We start from the raw sequence: 19,582 nt of genomic DNA, 5'->3' as shown, positions 1-19,582 counted from the left end.
GAGTGTTTTACATTATTTCTAACAAGATTTGAAAGATACTGTTGTAACTTTACTGTCAGGCCAGAGAGAAAAAGAGTTGAATCCAGCCATGTCATGCACATGCCAGAGGGACATGCAGGGACAATCAGTCGCTAGTAATGTCCAAGTGGACATTTGGGGACAACTCTGCCTCTGACTGGGCCAGGGTTCAGGCCAGCATCAGCATTCAAACAGACAGGGATACCAGGAGCAGTGGCAGTGCACACTGTCTGGCAGCTGACAGGGTGAAACATTGCAGGTTTCACATGCTGGATTTTCCAGCATGAAGCAGGATATCAGCCTGCCAGCTCGAAGTAGATCAGGCCCTGCTCCACGCCAGTTACTGAAGATTACACTGAATCCCTGTCATAAAGACTACACACATGCCATGGAGATGCACAGGAAAGCTGCAGTCCATTGAGTCTGTGTTCAAGATACCTGACTTCAGAGCAGCAGTTCTAACGTTGGCTATAATGAACATTCGTGGGAGTGGGGGTTGGAGTGTATTGCCAGGAGTCATATTCTCTCAGGCTCGGGTAGGAGCATTGAGCCTGGAAGCTAAGTGTCCTCAATACTTCAGACTGAGGCTGATGGCTAGTGTACAAAGGAAAGTAAATTGGAAATGATATATTCAGTGACTTGGCTCTTTTTAGCCACTAAATAACAAGTTAAAAACTGATCATTCTACAGTTACAACCATCAGATCCTCAAAAACCTAAACATAGACCCGTCTGTTCAATAACCCCAAAATCAAAAAAGAAAAAGGTCAAGGCTGGGGCTATAGTGGTTGAGCATACACAAGGCTCTAGGTTCAATCTTCATAACCACGAGAAAGAGAGGGAGACAGAAGAGGAAAGGGAAAAAGGAAAAGTCAAACATTTTTAACCAGTTTCAACTTTGACTTCCTGCTGTTTCATCTCTCATCAATGCTATCTGTGCTTACTGTTTTTAAAATATTTTCATTGCGTTAGCTTTTGTAGCTGTGACAGATACATGAGGGAAAACTTAAAGGTGGGGAATTAATTTTATTTTAGCACACAGGTCCAGAGGTTTCCATCCACAATTGGCTGACTTCTTTGCTTTGGGCCTGAGGTGAAGCAGAACACAGTGGCAGAAGGTTATAGTGGAGGAAAACTGCTCAGCTCTTGGCAGACAGGAAACAGGGGAAGGTGTTCCACACAAGAAATACTCTCCTAGGGCATGCCCCCCTGAGACCTACTTGACAGCAAGGCCCTACCTCCTAACACTTCCACTACCTCCCCCATATGCCATCCAATTATTAATACCATCAGTGAATTAATCCACCAATGAAGCCAGAGCCCTCATGAGCCAGTCACTTCCCCAGAGCTCCACCTCTGAACATTGCTATTGGGGAACAAGCTTTCAACACATGAATCTTGGGGGATACTTCAGATCCAAACCATAGCACTTATAGCTACTAATAACTACTACAAGAATATTTTTTAAATCCATAGGACTATAATTCATAATTTTAAAAAGAAAAAAAGGAAAGGAAAATGAAAACTGTTCATTTTAAAATTTTTAAAGAAAAAACGTAAACACCTAAGCATTTGAGTTATTCATTCTATCTCAGTGGTTCCCTGTGCGAAGTATTAAAATCATGATTTCAGGGCTGGGGTTGTGGCTTAGCGGTAGAGCACTTGCCTAGCACGTGTGAGGCCCTGGATTTGATCCTCAGCACCACATAAAAATAAATAAATAAAGGTATTCTGTCCAGTTACAACTAAAAACAAAATTAAAAAAAAAAAATCATGATTCCAAGTTACTGCCTGAACCAAGGGAGCTAGACCCAAGCTTAGTATTTCTTTTTTTTTTAATACTTTTTTTTTACTTGCCAATGGACCTTTATTTATTTATATGTGGTGCTGAGAATCAAACCAGTGCCTCACACATGCTAGGCAGGTGCTCTGCCATTGAACCACAACCCCAGTCCTCAAGCTTAGTATTTCTGAACAGCTTTATTGGCATTAACTTGCATACTGTACAATTCTCTCATTTAGTATATACAAATAATTGGATTTTCCTTTATTCATAAAGCTGTACAACTGTGAATCAATTTGCAAATGTTTGAGAATCACCCTGGAAAAGAAATCCTGTGATTAGCAATCACTTTTCATTCATCCCCAAGATCCCTGGTCCTAAACAACCACTAATCTGCATTTTGTCTCTATAGATTTGCCAGTTTTGAACATTTCATACAAAGGGAATTGTACAATGTGTGGTCTTTTGTGTTTGAATTCTTTGACTTAGAATAGTGTTTTCAATGTTCATCCATGTAGCACAAGTATTTCATTCCTTTATATTGATTCATTCTGTGTTCATACCACATCTTATTTTTAACATTCATCAGTTTATAATCATTTAGATTATTTCCATTTTAGGCCATTTTTAAATCAAGTTTCTATGTAATAAAGCATAGTAGTGTTTTTTAAATAGTAGTGTTTTTTAAAATTCCCCTAGTAATTCAAATGTGCAGTCAGGTTTGTGAACTACTAATCTCAGTATTACGAATGACTACACAATATTTAAAATTGGGCTGATCATCATTTGTTCCATCTCTCCTCACTTTATCTGTTATTTAGGACATGGCATACAATAGATATTTGTTAAAATAGAAAATAAAAACAAACACTTTCAAGTCAAAAACTCAATGAAAAGATGCTTCTTTTCATTAACAAGACACCATTTTACTAGGGATTCAAAATCCATAAAAAATATACTCTTTTTTTGCGGGGGGGTGGGGGGTTGTAGATGGACTCAATACCTTTATTTTATTTGTTTATCTTTTTATGTGGTGCTGAGGATTGAACCCAGGGCCTCACATGTGCTAGGCAAGCACTCCACCACTGAGCCACAACTCTAGCCCCCAGAAGTGTACTCCATCTTAAAACAAAAAACTTTTTTGTTTTTTTGTATTCTGACAATTTGTCCCAGGTTTGAGCCTGTTGTCCTGGTGGTAAGGGGCCTGGTGAAACTGCCCACTGAGTGAATTCCAGAGAAAGACTAGACTGAATCCAATGTATTCTACAAATTAATGTTGATCTTTTGTAAGTTCCAAGATTAATATTAATTACTGCTGTGCTGTGTAATTATAAAAGTGTTCCTGGCTATTTTCACACCAAGTATCTGAGTGGAGCAAGAAAGAAACTGTATTAGCACCATCTGTGCTTTCTGACCTTGTGATTAAGACCAGCTCTTCTGTAGAACATTGTAATTCATTCCCATGATTATTGTTAAGTTTATTAACACTCAGGGAAGCTTTATTAACATAGTTTTATTAACATAGTTTTGCTGGTATTTTTATTAAAAGCCTCTTTTACTCAGAAGTGTCCTGTTATATAGTTACACTCATGACAGATGCTGTTTAATTTTTTTATATCTTTAAAAATCCATTATTTTCCTTGTCCATTGGATAAACTGATTTTCCCCAAAAGGCCCACCATTTTTTTTTTTTTTTTTCCTGTTCTTGGTAAGTGCTTTATATTGTAGAATTTAGAAACTACAACTCTGCTAATTGGTGTGTTAGCTCTTTACCACCTATTTTATTTTTGAGACTGAATCCCCAAAGATAACTTGTCATCTGCCTGTTTCCATGAAATCCTGGTGAAGAATGTGCACCTCCATGACTTCATGAGACACGTAGCAAGGCTGCCTCTTGTAGAAATGCTTATTGAGCTTGGGAGTAGGAATCTTTTTTTTCTAGTGGTTTTGTATTTTGTTCAAATCCTTTCTTCATTCCCTTTGGCTATCTTTTTAAAAACTATAGAGAGACCCTTTATCAAATTTAAAAAAAATAAAATAAAATAGAGCTAGGATATGACTTAATGGTTAATCATTCCTAGGTTCAATACCCGGTACAAAAAAAATCCTATATATTTTTTCACAATAGTCTTTTTTTTCCCCTTGTATCAGAAACAATGTGTATCATTTTAACTCCTGTTCAGGTTCAAGCCCCTGCTCCTTATCCCACTTCCATGAACCCCCGTGTAGGACTTGGGATGTACCTTGCAGCCCTCTATCAGAATCACTGGGGTTTTTAAATGCATATTTCTGGGACCTACTCTAACTGTTGAGTCAATCTCTGAGTTGGGACATAGAATTATCAGTCAATGTGAGTTTCTGTCCTCATTTCTTCATCACTTTCCCCTTTCCCTTTCTCATCTCTCCCTACTTGGTCATGACCTAATCTTCAAAGAAATTTGCTAAAAATTCCATTCCTTGGTTCATCCCCGTTTCCATGATTCCATAGAGCCCAGAGAGCTTTATTATTTTTTTTTAAATAGACTATTTCTTAAAACAACTTTAGATTCATAGAAAGATTGGAAAGAATTGAGAGTTTCTGCATCCTGAAAGTGGAGGTCATTTTTCAAAGTTGAAAGTGAGAAGACACATAAAGCTGCATGTGCCTTTGAGGGGAAGCATTGAATGTGGAGATGATCCCACAAATAAAATGTTTAGAAATGAAAAAAATAAGAACTGAGAGTTTCTATATATTTCTTATCCACATACATAGCCTCCTCCAATATCAGCATCACCACCACAGTGGTATATTTGTTACAGTTAAACCTGCACTGATACAGCTACCAACCAAAGTCCATAGTTTACCTTAGTGCTCACTCCTATACTTTGGTGTTGTACATTCCATAGGTATGAACAATTGTATAATGACATGTACCCGCCATGATAGTGTCATACAAAGTAGTTTTGCTGCCCTATAAACCTGTTCTCTGCCTATTCATCTTTCCTTCTCCCTAAACTGGCAATCACTGATCCTTTCACTGTCTCCATAGTTTTGTCTTCTCCAGAATGTCAGATAGTTGGAATTATACAGGATGCAGCCTTTTCAGACTGGCTTCTTTCACTTAGTATTGTGCATTTAAAGTTCCTCCATGTCTTTTCATGGTTAGGCAATTCATGTCTTCTTAGTGATGAATAATATTCCATTGCCTAGCAGTACAAGTTTATCCATTCACCTACTGAAGGACATCTTGGTTGTTTCTAAGTTTTGGCAGTTATGGATAAAGCTGCTATACTAATTCTTGTGCTGGCTTTTGTGTGGACATAAGTTTTCAGTTCCCTTGGGTAAATACCAAGGAATGAAATTGCTAGATCATGTGGTAAGAGGATGTTTAGTTTTGTAAGAAACTGCTGTCCTCCAAAGTGATTGTGCCATTTTGTGTTGCCACTAGCAGTAAATGAGAGTTATCGTCCTTGCCAGCATTTGGCACTAGCAGTGTTCCAGACTTGGGCCATTCTAATAGTGTGCAGAGGTATGTCTTTTTATTTGCATTTCCTGGTGAAGGATAACATGAAACATCTTATTTTCCATTTGCATATATCCTTTGGTAAGGTGTCTGTTAAGGTCTTTGACCCATTTTTACAATCAGGTTAGTTTTCTTATTGTTGAGTTTTAAGTGTTCTTGTACATCTGGAATAACAGTCCTTTATCAGATATGCCTTTTGTAAACATTTTCCTCCTGACTGTGGCTTATCATATTCTCTTGACAGTGTCGTTACAGAGTAGAAGTTATTAATTTTAATGAAATCCATCATTCATTCTTTCATGGATCATGCCTTTGATATATCAAAAAATTCATTGGCATGCCCAAAATCATCTAGATTTTCTCCTCTGTTATCTTCTTTGAATGTTATAGTATGCATTTTACATTGGTTCATTTGAGTTAATTTTTGTGAGGGTATGAATATATATTTAGATTATTTAAGGGAGTATTTTTTAGAGCACTTTTATATTCACAGTAAAATTGAGCAGAAAATACAGAGAGGAGGACACTATTTTCAAACTGTGTATCCTAAGTGATCACTATGCAGATAAAGAATCAAACTTGAGAAACATGACCGTAGTGCCTTCAAATTGTTATTCATCAGAAGAAGCCACTTCTGAAAATAATAAATAGTGGCCCTTTAATTTCTTCAAACACTTTGGAGTTCTTTTAAACAGAATATCAAGCAAAAGCAAGCATTTAAAATTGCAGTTTTGTGTTACAAGATTTAAAGGAATGCCTCAAACTGTTCATAAACTCTGGTATTCTATATTCTAAAGAGTATTCAAACTAACATATAACATTAACAGGAAATATTCTAATTTTCTATTTCTAACTAATATGTAACATTATCAGGAAAAATATTCCCACACTTAACTGCTTAATAACCTAGAGCATTACAGTTTTCTAGTAATCAATAGCTTTGATATCAATATACAGGCTAGGTTTCTAAGATGTTCTTTCACTGTAGGTACAAAAACATGATGGACCTAGAAAAGGTTTGTTGATAGGCCTGGGAATTGATTCATGCTTTGTAATCAACAGGCAAACAAGACCCTCTGTAAATGAATGGTAATCAACAGTGGGTTAGCCTATATTACAGTCTTAGATGCTCCTGAAATAGCCATTCCTGTGGCAGATAGAAATTGTAGGAAGGAACAAGTGAAAAATACCAGCTTTCTACAAAAGTTAAGGACCAGAGATTTCAAAGTATTCAGTTGAAATGTAAATAATAATAATAATACTTTTATAACTTGCAGGTGAGTCTAGGTAGTCAGTTGCAAGATACCTAATTATATTCAGGCAATTTGTGACCAGCCCTATAGAAGAAATAAAATGTCATGTAAATGGCCAACCATAGCTATGACCTTGTTAAACTAAAATGATCTCTCCAGAATGGTCATTTATCATAAGTTCATTGATCTAAGTGAAAAATTGCAAGTTTAGTTAATATTGATAACATTTTTAAAGTTGCAAGAACAGAAACACACTAGAAGATACATCAACAAGGAAAGCAAACAGCAGCCTCACCTGGACTTGGAAGAAGAAAAATTGTAGTTGTTTTCAGAACACAGCTTAGTTCTGTGTCTGTTGTCTTTCATCAGCATCACTGCTCTGTTATCTCCCTGTTCAGTGGCTCTTCTGCCATGATAGTGAATCAACTTCTTTGTCTTTTGCTGCTTCTGCCATTGCTGACTCTGCTCCTCTTGTTTTCTGACCTTATGATATCCGGTGGCTTGTACTTACTGCCTTGTCTCCAAGTGGGTCTGTTCCTGTCTCACCTTCCAATTTCTTACCCCCTTTGTCCTCTTCCTGTTTAAGAAGGCAGGTCTGGGTGACTGGGGGTGTAGTTCAGTGGAAGAGCACATGCTTGGCACACAAAAACCCAGGGTTGAATCCCCAGGACCAAAAGTAACTAAGAAAGAAGGCAGACCTGAATGGTTCAGTTAATACGGTTATTCCTGTTGGGTAGTTTTTGTCTTGGGCCACCTCCTGGGCAGTGGCTAGCCTGGAAAACTGCAACTTTTATATTACACAGCCGTCTATTCAGTCCTGTCCACAGTGGCAGCTTCACTTCACTTTGAAGGAGCTGTGAGTTTGGCAGCAACTCTGAGCACCAGTACAACTGATTGATCTGGTGTCAAGAAAGTGCTCAAGGTTTGTGCAATATAAGAATACACCGTGGAATTGACCTTCCAGAAACAAAGAACCTGGGGAGTTCAGCCAAGTATGTCTAAATTCATGAAATACATGAATCAGAACATTTTACACAATACACTTGTAGATTCAAAATTGAAGGGAGAATTGTAACTAGAGTAAGTGAAAAAAAAAATCTAGTCAGTATGGGAAAATATGAGAATATTTTTCCACTACCATAATATAGACTTGACGAAATGTTAGTGCTTCCATAAATAATTAAGGTCTTTAAACAGTGAGTACAAAATTAACATTGAGATGTATATGTAAAATGACACATTAAAACTTTCTGCAATTTTAGGAGAATGGAATAAGACTAGACACTATGGGAAATAATTGTGCTAATGATAATGGGAAATCCCTATACTAAAAGAATTTAAGTCTCTGTTGAATGATTATAAAAAGAAAGAGAAACTACCCCTGGAGGTCAAGCTCATGGCCCAGATCCACCTACACTAGCCTGTGCAGGTCCCAGGCTCAGAGCAGCACCCCCATGTTGGGCAGACACCCACCAGAGCCTAACCTCTGGCACAGGACTGCCCCTTCTGACCAACAGACTACCAAGGAGATCAAGCCCTGAGGCCCAGATCCACCCACTCCAACTTGCACAGGACCCAGATCCAGGATGCAGTAGCATTCATTAAGGGACACCAGTAGAGTCTGGAAGCCCAACATCAAGGCGAGGTACAGACAATCTGCATGGGTACTGCAAGAACACAGGGAATAAATTGTAATATCTCAGTTCCACAATGTAAGAAAGGAAGGCACATAGACAACATGAAAAACACAAGGGAGGAAAGTGCCCCAAACAAACCAGGACACTATAATAACAGAACCTATGGACAGTGAAGTTGGTGAAATGTCAGAGGAGGAGTTCAGGAGGTTCATAATTAAAATGATCTGTGAATTAAAGAATGACCTAAATGAGCAAATACAGGCAAAAATTGATCACTCCAACAATGAGAAAAGAGAGCAAATAGAGGTAGCAAAAGATTACTTCAAGAGAGAGAGAATGACTCTGGAAAAAAAAAACTGAGAAATCCTTGAAATGAAGGATACAATAAGTCAAATTAAAAACTCAATAGAAAGTATAACCAATAGACTAGACCACTTGGAAGAAAGAATGTCAGATAATGAAGACATACAATCTGGAAAATAAAGTTGACCACACAGTGAAGATAGTTAGAAACCATGAACAGAACATCCATGAATTATGGGAAAGCAGCAAAAGACCAAAACTAAGAGTTATTGGGAAAGCATAAAAATAGGAAAAGAAGAACTTAAATTATCACTATTTGCGGAAGACATGATTCTATACCCAGAAGACCCAAAAGGGTCTACAAGAAAACTACTAGAACTAATAAATGAATTCAGCAAAGTGGCAGGATATAAAATCAACACGCATAAATCAAAGGCATTTCTGTATATCAGCGACAAAACTTCTGAAATGGAAATGAGGAAAAACACCCCATTCACAATATCCTCAAAAAAAATAAAATACTTGGGAATCAACCTAACAAAAGAGGTGAAAGATTTATACAATGAAAACTACAGAACCCTAAAGAGAGAAATAGAAGAAGATCTTAGAAGATGGAAAAATATACCCTGTTCATGGATAGGCAGAACTAACATCATCAAAATGGTGATATTACCAAAAGTTCTCTATAGGTTTAATGCAAAGCCAATCAAAATCCCAACGGCATTTCTTGTAGAAATAGATAAAGCAATCATGAAATTCATATGGAAAAATAAAAGACCCAGAATAGCAAAAACAACGCTAAGCAGGAAGTGTGAATCAGGCAGTATAGCGATACCAGACTTCAAACTATACTACAGAGCAATAGTAACAAAAACAGCATGGTACTGGTATCAAAACAGGCGGGTGGACCAATGGTACAGAATAGAGGACACAGAGACTAATCCACAAAGTTACAACTATCTTATATTTGATAAAGGGGCTAAAAGCATGCAATGGAGGAAGGATAGCATCTTCAACAAATGGTGCTGGGAAAACTGGAAATCCATATGCAACAAAATGAAACTGAATCCCCTCCTCTCACCATGCACAAAATTTAACTCAAAATGGATCAAGGAGCTTGATATCAAATCAGAGACTCTGCATCTGATAGAAGAAAAAGTTGGCTCCAATCTACATATTGTGGGGTCGGGCTCCAAATTCCTTAATAGGACACCCATAGCACAAGAGTTAATAACTAGAATCAACAAATGGGACTTACTTAAACTAAAAAGTTTTTTCTCAGCAAGAGAAACAATAAGAGAGGTAAATAGGGAGCCTACATTATGGGAACAAATTTTTACTCCTCACACTTCAGATAGAGCCCTAATATCCAGAGTATACAAAGAACTCAAAAAATTAAACAATAAGATAACAAATAACCCAATCAACAAATGGGCCAAGGACCTGAACAGACACTTCACAGAGGAGGACATACAATCAATTAACAAGTACATGAAAAAATGCTCACCATCTCTAGCAGTCAGAGAAATGCAAATCAAAACCACCCTAAGATACCATCTCACTCCAGTAAGATTGGCAGCCATTATGAAGTCAAACAACAAGTGCTGGCGAGGATGTGGGGAAAAGGGTACTCTTGTACATTGCTGGTGGGACTGCAAATTGGTGCGGCCAATTTGGAAAGCAGTATGGAGATTCCTGGGAAAGCTGGGAATGGAACCACCATTTGACCCAGCTATTGCCCTTCTCGGACTATTCCCTGAAGACCTTAAAAGAGCATACTACAGGGATACTGCCACATCAATGTTCATAGCAGCACAATTCACAATAGCTAGACTGTGGAACCAACTCTGATGCCCTTCAATAGATGAATGGATAACAAAAAATATGGCATTTATACACAATGGAGTATTACTCTGCACTAAAAAATGACAAAACCATGGAATTTGCAGGGAAATGGATGGCACTAGAGCAGATTATGCTAAATGAAGCTAGCCAATCCCTAAAAAACAAATGCCAAATGTCTTCTTTGATATAATGAGAGCAACTAAGAACAGAGCAGGGAGGAAGAGCAGGAGGAAAAGATTAACATTAAACAGAGACATGAGGTGGGAGGGAAAGGTAGAGAAAAGGGAAATTGCATGGAAATGGAAGGAGACCCTCATTGTTATACAAAATTACATATAAGAGGTTATGAGGGGAATGGGAAAAAAAACAAGGAGAGAAATGAATTACAGTAGATGGGGTAGAGAGAGAAGATGGGAGGGGAGGGGAGGGGGGATAGTAGAGGATAGGAAAGGTAGTAGAATACAACAGTTACTAATATGGCATTATGTAAAAATGTGGATGTGTAACCGATGTGATTCTGCAATCTGTATTTGGGGTAAAAATGGGAGTTCATAACCCACTTGAATCTAATGTATGAAATATGATATGTCAAGAGTTTTGTAATGTTTTGAACAACCAATTAAAATAAGAAAAAAAAAGAGTTATTGGGGATAGAGGAAGGCACAAGAGTTTCAAACCAAAGGAATGCACAATCTCTTCAATGAGTTAATATCAGAAAATTTTCTAAGCATGAAGAACGAATTGGAAAAATCAAATACAAGAGGCTTACAGGACACCAAATGTAAAAAATTACAACAGATCTACACCAAGGCACATTATAATGAAAATGCCTAGGATATAGAATAAGGATAGAATCTTAAAAGGCACAAGAGAGAGGAATCAGATCACATATGGGGGAGACTAATTCGTATCTCAGCAGATTTTTCAACCCAGACCCTCAAAGCCAGGAGATTGTGGAGCAATATACCAAGCTCTGAAAGAAAATGGATGCCAACCAAGAATCTTATATCCAGCAAAACTAAGCTTTAGATTTGATGATGAAATAAAAGTCTTCCATGATAAGCAAAAGTTAAAAGAATTTACAACAAGAAAGCCTGCACTACAGAACATCCTCAGCAAAATATTCCAAGAAGAGAAAATGAAAAACAATGATGAAAATCAGCAGAGGGAGGGATTACACTAAAGGAAAATCTAATTCGAGGAGAAACCAAGTCATGCTAAATACCAAAAATAAACGAAAATGGTTGCAAATACAAATCATGTCTCAATAATAACCCAGAATGTTAATGGCCAATCAAAAGACATAGAATGGCAGATAGGATGAAAAAAAAAAAAAGACCCAACAATAGGCTGCCTCCAAGAGACTCATCTCATAGGAAAAGACATCCACAGACTGAAGGTTAAGGATTGGGAAAAATCATACCAATCACATGGACTGCAGAAGCAAGCAGGGGTTTCCATCCTCATATCAAATAAAGTAAACTTCAAGCCAAAGTTAATCAAAAGGGACAAAGAAGGATACTACATACTGCTCAAGGGAACCATACACCAACAAGACTTAACAATTATGAATATATATGCCCCAAACAATGGAGCATCTACATTCATCAAACAAACTCTTCTCAAGTTCAAGAGTCAAATAGACCACAACACAATAATTTGGGGGACTTTAACACACCTCTTTCATCATTAAATTGATCTTCCAAACAAAAGCTGAACAAAGAAACTATAGAACTCAATAATACAATCAATAACTTAGACTTAACTGACATATATAGAATATTTCATCCTTCAATGAGAGAATACATTTTCTTCTCAGTAGCACATGGATCCTTTCTAAAATAGACCATATACTATGCCACAAAGCAGCTCTTAGCAAATATTTTAAAAAGTAGAGATACTACCCTGCATTCTATCAGATCATAATGGAATGAAATTAGAAATAAATGATAAAATAAGAAATAAAATCAACTCCAACACTTGGAGACTAAATAATATGCTACTGAATGAACAATGGGCTACAGAAGACATCAAGGAGGAGATGAAAAAGTTTTTAGAGGTGAATGAGAACACAGATACAACATATCAAAATCTCTGGGACAGTATGAAAGCAGTTCTAAGAGGAAAGTTCATTACATGGAGTTCATTGCTTAAAAGAAGAAAAAGTCAACAAATAAATGACTTAACACTATATCTCAAAGCCCTAGAAAAAGAAGAACAAATCAACACCAAAAGCAACAAAAGACAGGAAATAATTAAAATCAGAGCTGAAATCAATGAGATTGAAACAAAAGAAACAATTGAAAAAATTAACAGAACAAAAAGTTGGTTCTTTGAAAAAATAAATAAAATTGACAGACCCTTAGCCATGCTAACGAAGAGAAGGAGAGAGAAAACTCAAATCACTAACATAAGTGATGAAAAAGGAAATATCACAACAGACACTACAGAAATGCAGAAGATAATTAAAAATTATTTTGAAAATTTGTGCTCCAATAAAACAGAAAATATCAAAGGCATCAACAAATTTTTAGAGCCATATAATTTTCCCAAATTGAAGCAGGATGATATACATAATTTAAACAGATAAATTTCAAGTGATGAAATAGACGCTATCAAAAGTCTACCAACCAAGAAAAGCCCAGGACCAGATGGATATACAGCTGAGTTCTACAAGACCTTTAAAGATGAAGTAATACCAATACTCTCCAATTTGTTTCAGGATCTTCTAATTTTTGACTAGTTATTTGGACAAACGCATGTGTGGCATTCATATTCCTTTGAGGGGCTGGAAATGAGAAGTTCTGACCAACTCAAGACTGCCATACTCACCGAATCAAGATTTCTGTGTCCATGGCCCTGAGAATTGGTGATAAAAATGTCCTACCAGGAAAAATGCACCTATTCCATTTTTCTCTACTTCCCTATGCTGTCCCTTCTCTCTTGGTGAATAATTCACAATTTCCTGTGTGATGTGCTTTGTACTTGCCTGTACTCATCACTCTCTCATGTGCCCTTACCACTCCTTCATCCATCTTACTGTCCCAAATCTGTGATGTTCACTTCTCTAAAATCCCTCTCTCCTGGCTTCCCAATGAATCTGAATTTGTTGGGCAACTTACAGCTTTGAGTAGAAAGGGGATCTTGGCTTTCCTTCACTAAGTTGATTGCCCTCGGGAGGTGTGTGTTTATGTGTATTATAAATCATTAAGTTTAATTTTATTTTATTAAGAGGAGGATCCAAAGGGAATGAGAAAGGCCATTTTCATGACTTCTGCTATTCAACAAGGTAAGGAAAAGATACTCTCCTGGCTTATGTCTTCTACCTGAAATGATGGTGTACAGAGATGCCACTAAGCCACCTTTCTTTAGGTTCAATAGATAGATACTCATCAAACTGTCATAGTATATGATGGCATTGAACTGAAGCTCTATGGTTCAGTGCCAACAGCACTGGACAGTCCACAGACCATTTCTGGTGCTTGCCCTGCCATTTACTGTCTTTTAAGAAGTCATAAAGATTTCTTCTTTGATATAAAGGCAAGGCAGTTTTAAAATCTTCTAGCACTGGGGGTTGTATTGACCAAGATTTTAGCTGTGGGCAATAGAGCACACTCTGCTAGCTTATGAATAAAGTGATTCACAATAGAGTCAATTTAGTTTTCAGGATTTCTCAGCTGGGAACACACCTAGATGTGTTAATGAAAAGTGATATGGCCAGGACAAATGTTCCACTGCACCTCCGGACTGTGCCAATAAAAAGTCCATTGCTGACACTTTCCTCCTGTCCCTGAAGATAATGACCAGACATCAGATGCTCTGCTATAACTTGCAGAAAAACCAAACTCTGAGATGATACCTGCCTAAGGAGCCACATGGTCTTCACCTTACAAAATTTAGTTCTGCTTCCTGGTCTCACATAGACATGTCCAGGTGAACAGCAGTCCCATTCAGAACCTTGGCTTCAAGGGAGCAGGAGAAATATAGATTTTGACATCTAGCTCTTGTCCACAGAAAGGGATGCTGCAGATGAGTTGGAGACCTATTGATTTTGAGCCAATCTGCAGTATCTGGAAAATAAGTTGATTTGTTTCTACTTGTTATTGAATTTTGTTTCATTGTGGTTATAAAATATCATCTATACTGTTTCTACTCAGAATATTATTACATGTTCCATTTTCTAAATGATACAATGAACACATGAATAAAATGCACACTGCCTGTTATTATAAATGAAGTTTAGCTGGAATACAGCCAGAACCATGTGTGGAAGTTCCCTGTGTCTGCTTTAGCATTATGGTTGAACTGAGTGTGCCAAAGATCATATGGTTCACAAAACCCAAATATTTACTATCGATGAACTCTTGTAATAGATTCTATGCAAATTGGTATTAATAATATCCTCTGTTCTGTTTTATAATAATAACTTTAATTATATTATAATTTGCAGATTCATTATATAATTTCCTACCCAGATTTGTTTAATCTGTCTAAAGCTGGGAATGATATTAAACTGGATATTTCCTTATATATGAAGTTTTTGGTGTGTATACTTTAGTGAGATGTCATTTGTCGCATAAAGGATTATGACAGATATCTTTGTTATGGGTTATAGACTTCTAAAGTGGCTCATATTTTTCCACGTGAGGCTTCTCGCCTTCAATTTAAGTTTGCCTGATATTAATATGATTAAACCACTTGGGATTTGAGTTTGTTTTAGTTACACAAACCCTTATATTTTGTGAGTTGTAGTGATTTAGATAGTCTATCTTATAGATAGTAGTCTTGGGATTGCCTTAATAACTGAAAACAATGTGTTTAAATTTCTTTTTCAAAATCATCACAGAAAAAATATTTGGTGTCAGTTTTCTTACACTGCCTTCTTCCTCCCTCCATTTTCTTTTTGTTGTTGATAATATATTCTGGAATTTTCCTGGCTCTATTATCATTAATTCTTCTCTCTCTTTTTAACATTGTTTAGCTTTTCTTCCAAAAAAAATTTAATAAATATATTTCTATCCTTATTGACCACATTTTTTTGTATTTATTTTTCCTTTAACTAAAAATGATATTTATTTCCAGCTTTTCCATCCTGGAGTTCCTATGAGTTCTTTGTTCTGATGCATTACCTTAGCTATATTTTATCTTCAACAGTTTTTTTAGAAAAGAGTTCATGGTTGCGATGTTTCCTGAATTTTTGTGTATGTGGGCATGTCTTTCTTTGGCATGTTTGGGTGAGTGGGAGTGTGGCTCTTCAGAGTCTCATTGTTTGATTCCAACACTGTGAGCTTTGTTTCATTGCTTTTTGGCATCTGGTGTTGCTGAGGAGAAAAGTGGGGTCAGTCTGATTTATTTTCCTTTGTGACATTTTTCATATGTATAGATACTTTTTATTCTTTTTTTAGTATTTTTAATCATTTAAGTTATTTACTGTATTTTGATGGTATCAGATACTAAATTTAGAGTCAAAGAGTTATAAAATGCTTTTTCCACATTTTTATTGGTGTTATTAAATTGTACATAACAATGGGATTTGTTGTTCATTAGTGCATACAATATAGCTATAATTTTGCCAATATTACTGCCCAGCATTTCTCCAGTATTCTTTATTCCAGATATTCTTTATTCTTGAACTCCAGCAACATAATCAGAATTTGTTTCATTGATAACCATATTCTGTTAACTCTTTCTGTATATTTGAACCCTTTCAGTCTGCTTATTCTAGCCTTCCTTTCATATAGAAAAACTTTATATGTTTGAGCATGTTCCCCCCCCCCTTCTTTAGGAAACTGTTACCACACACGTTGACTCTTTCAATGACATGGCATTTTAAAAATAATTACAGATAATCTGCATCTGCTATTATTTTCACATCCTCCATTTTTGTCCTTTTCTCTGTTCATTTGTTCTCCTCAGATCTATGATAGCATAGAGAACATTTTCCCCTAAAGTTTATGTTTCAGAAAGAATTTTTAAAGGCATAGTCTGCATTTATCTTTCATATCTTAACCCTTTTCTTAGTTACATAAATCATTTTTGCATAGGTTATATAACTTTGTTTTTCTTTTCTTACCCTTGAATGGGGGCAGTTCTACAAAGGCCTGCTATTTGTCCAGTGTAGAAACGTAAGGATTAATTCTGCCTTTTTTCTCATGTTTTGTCTTGTAAACTTTATGCACTCATTCAGTTTATTTTCCTCCCCCTCAAGGGGGAGGTAGGCAGGGAGCAGTAATGTTGGGCAGTAGGAAATCAACCAGGTATTTCATTTGCAAGCACAAAATCACCATGTCTCTTCCATCTCCTATCACTGGGATGTGTTTAGTGTGGTGTGAGGAGAATGGTGAACAACCCTGAGTTTCTGTGCCCACTGACCATGAGTTGCAAGACATTGTGGGGCCCTGTGGCTCACAGGCCATTTGTTTAAGATTCAGTCTTATCTATTTCCATTCAGTCATCTTTGCATTTCAGTAAGCTGATTCCCTCTGCTCCTTATCTTCTAGCCTCTCTCCCTGGTTAGGAAACCAAATAGGGGAAGATAAAAGTGGCATGACCATTAGATAATAACCATATATACTATATAATTCCATGTGTGTCAAGTGCAAATGGAAGCAAAACCCATCTACACTGTTAGCCTTCCTTGATGAAAGAGAAGGCAGCCTTCTGTGGCCATGGTAACGTCTTGAGATGATGCTAATGCATAGTGTGTCCATGTTTCTATGTGGCTACAGTTCAATGAGAAGGTTGGTTTTCTTTTAAAAGCAGGCTGATCAGTCATCCTTCAAACCTGCTTCCTCTTCAGGCTGTGTATAGAAATGGTGCTCTTGCTGGGGTTATCCATGCTGCTGTCTAACCACATCCAACATCAGCACCATTCACAGGGCTCACACCACCCTCTTCCAAACCTGTATCCTGCTTATGATGAGACAGGATGTATGTCAAATCTCAGCATCCTTTTTCAGCTTCTCTGGTCCCAATTTCATTGTACTTAACAAATGTTTTTCAGAGTATATTCAATGGAATTGTGGCTTCTCTGATTTCATTATAAATATTTTCTTCTCATTCTATGGTACTATTTATTCTGAGTTTCAGTTGGTGGGTAAAGTGGAGTGCTGCAGTTTATGTTCCTCCATCTTTCCTGGAAGACATCTTTTTTCTTAAAAATGATTGATTTGAGGCATGATTTTAACCATAAGGCTATTTTTAGGCATCCTTTGGGACATGAGCTTATTTTTAAAAAATAATAAGTTAATCACTATTTCTACTGGTGAATTTTTAAAATAGGTACCCAATTCATGTTTCTGAAGACTGCAAGGTGTGTTGGTAAGAAAGCCTTTGTTTAGAAATTCCTTGTTTGTCCTCTACTGTCTCTTTGAAGCTACAACTTGTGTGGAAGAGAGAGCAACATACAGGGTTTTTTCCTTGTATGTAAAACATGCAACTAATTATTACAGTGTTGTGAATTTTAATGATTATTTTGTTTTGTTTATGCTCTGAGGTATACTTCTTGTGAAAGTTGTAATTTTATGAATCAAAGTGAAGTAGGGCTTTAACAGTTTCTGCTGACCAAAACCAACAACAATAACAAATCTCAATAATAAGGAAATCTTAGCTCTACCTTGGGAGCTCACAATTTGTATAAATACTAATATATTGATAATTACTTCAACAATATCTAATGTTCATAAAACCAAGAATATCATATACTCCTCCTCCTCCTCCTCCTTCTCCTTCTCCTCCTCCTACTACTATGTATATTAAGGTAAATTTATCTTACTACCCACAGTAGTAAGGTAAATGATTTTTATTTTAAAAGTATCTAATTACTGTTCTGCTTATTTTCTCAACTATATCTTGATTGAGGAAAATCATGATGTTGCTTAAAAACTAAAATAAGAATTCAGAATTTAACTTCCAGTTAAAATGCAGTAAGCACACACCATTTTATCTTTCCCAATGATTATGACCAAGACCCTGGAAAGAAAACATAAAGAAACTAAGAGTCTCAAAAGAAAATAATAGCAGGCAAATTGAGGTGGAAAATAAAAATGTGAGGTATGATTGACAAAGTGGTGAAGTCCTGGGTTCGTATTTTCCTCATCCCTTATCCCCTGGCCTAGGCTCAAAAGCTGAACTGCCCAGTGGGTGTGAACAGAAAGTTCTAAGAAACACTCTTGTCAGAACCAGGAGGGAAGATCCCCCATGGGACAGATGTCATCTAGGAAATCCTCTGAAGGTTTTTCTCTTCCAAACTTACCCCAAGTCAAACCCCAGTCCCTCAGCTTCATTCTTTTATTTTTTCCTTAGCCAAAATTTAATTAACTTTGATTATTAAGTTATTATTTTTGTTATATTCACATGAAATTTGCTGATCTATGGGCTGTCTTTTTAAAGATCTGTCTCCTTCCTTGAAAATGTCTAAACTCTTCCCTGCAGGAAGAAGGTAAAATAATTGCATACTTCTTTTAGTCATAGAATTTCCAGAGAGAGAGAGAGAGAGAAATTCTAATACAGCAAGCATTTGGCCCTTTGTTCCCTTATTTATGAAGTTAGGAAAATTGCATTACTTATAATTCTATGCCATATCTTCCTTCACTATGACTCCTTTTTATAAATCATTTTTAACCTAAATTTATTTTTTTAAATTTTTCCATTTGTTCTTTTTCATTATACATGACAGTAGATCAGCTTCATTCTTGCAGTGACAGAGGTGGTACTGGTGGCAGCAACAGCAGACGCATGGATACCTAAAGCCCTGAGGGGAAAATGCCCTCTCTCTAACCACAGGAATGGGCAGATAGAGCTCCATTATTTTTTTCACTCTCTAGTCTTAAACACTTTACAACAGAGGTGGGTTCAGCCATGAAAAGTCACACTATAGTGCAAGGAGATTAGAGCCTTGAATGTCTAGTTTTCTAGCCAGGCAACAAGAGGAATAGGTTTTTGGCAGCAGGAGAGTATGAGAGAGGGAAATGGAGAAAAAGATCTTGTTAAGCTGTGTATAAAGTCCTTGGCTCAACTCCAGATGCTCAAGCATGGAACTGACTCAAAACAAAATATCAAAGGTTCTGAGAACTAACTACAGTGTGGATCACCACCAGACTGATATCTGGATGGCGCACACATAAGGTAGCTCCAAGTAGCACTGCACAGGCCTTGAAAACACAACTGATGTTAAAACCACAGCCCAGGGAAGGCACATCAGAACCTGGTTTGCCCTGAACCAACTAGCTTGATCAGCAGC

This window comes from Marmota flaviventris, chromosome 5, assembly GCF_047511675.1.
Source record: "Marmota flaviventris isolate mMarFla1 chromosome 5, mMarFla1.hap1, whole genome shotgun sequence".
Classification (NCBI taxonomy): Eukaryota; Metazoa; Chordata; class Mammalia; order Rodentia; family Sciuridae; genus Marmota; species Marmota flaviventris.
This window is presented reverse-complemented; position numbering follows the sequence as displayed.